The sequence below is a fragment of the Condylura cristata genome, unplaced genomic scaffold (genome assembly GCF_000260355.1).
Source record: "Condylura cristata isolate star-nosed mole 26May11 unplaced genomic scaffold, ConCri1.0 scaffold00016, whole genome shotgun sequence".
In the NCBI taxonomy this organism is placed as follows: domain Eukaryota; kingdom Metazoa; phylum Chordata; class Mammalia; order Eulipotyphla; family Talpidae; genus Condylura; species Condylura cristata.
The window spans coordinates 40543956-40544930 of NW_004567117.1; the positions used below are offsets into that span (position 1 = coordinate 40543956).

General features: G+C 64.2%; 1 protein-coding gene across 1 annotated transcript in view; it reads left to right on the plus strand.

Annotated features, from left to right (window-relative positions):
- PHLPP1 (PH domain and leucine rich repeat protein phosphatase 1) overlaps positions 1–975 on the plus strand; it is a 238911-nt gene that overhangs the window by 235574 nt on the left and 2362 nt on the right. The gene's annotated exons all lie outside the window — the stretch shown is intronic.

Genomic DNA, 975 nt, shown 5'->3' on the forward strand with positions numbered 1-975 from the left:
CACAGACGTGGCACACAGACGTGCTTCCCAAGCAGACGTGGCACACAGACGTGGCACACAGACGTGGCACACAGACGTGCTTCCCAAGCAGACGTCTGCCTACAGGAGCGTCCAGTCTTGTGTTGTGGATAAACCCGCTGAGCCTCGTGCAGCTCAGGTAGACTGAGGAGGAGGAAAGACTGTGATCCCAGGGAGCTGACAGGGCCAGGGGAAGACACAGCTCAGACCCTGCCCTGCGTGTCCTGGCGACGATCCCTGTTCCCGGGGTGTCCTAGGACAGCGGCTGAGCGGCCCGTAGACCCAGTGCGGGAGCCGCCAGCCCGAGGCGGGACAGGAGCATGAGTGAGACGCGGCCCCTGCAGTTCACGCGGTCGGTCCCACGCTGTGTCCAGCAAGGCTCAGCTTCCCTCCGGTGCCCTCCGCCCCTTGCTGTCCTGTCCGCTGCTGACCGCTCAGCCCCGGTGTCTCCTCTGCCTGGGGCATGCGCCCGGACAGATGCGCACTAAGCTGTCGGTTCTGAGAGAGATGTACAGTGTTGGGCAGAACACGGGCCATTTGGCCAAATTCCACACTTGGGGAAGAGCGGGTGGGCTCAAGGCTGGGGAGGTGCGCTCACCCCAGCTGGCAACGCCGCCAGAGGCCGGCTGCCCCGCGAGCGCGGCAGGGCTGCGGTGGGGGTGGGAGGAAACACGCAGAGGACGACGTGAAGCCAGCCCCGGCCTCACCCGATAAACACGGAGAGTGCTGTCACGGCGGCGCTTTCTCTGGAAAAGGTGGGGACAGGTGGAGGCTTGTGACGACCTGGGAGCCGCAGACTTAAAGGCTGACAGCTCTCCTTCCGAGCAAGGGCTTTTGCTGAGTAAGGCCTGATAGTCAGTGACTTAAGCGGCTGGAACCCAAGTGCACTGACACTTTGTCCTCGTCAGCTGCCACCAAGCCGGCAGGTGCCCAGAACGGCAGGGCTGGCGACCCCCC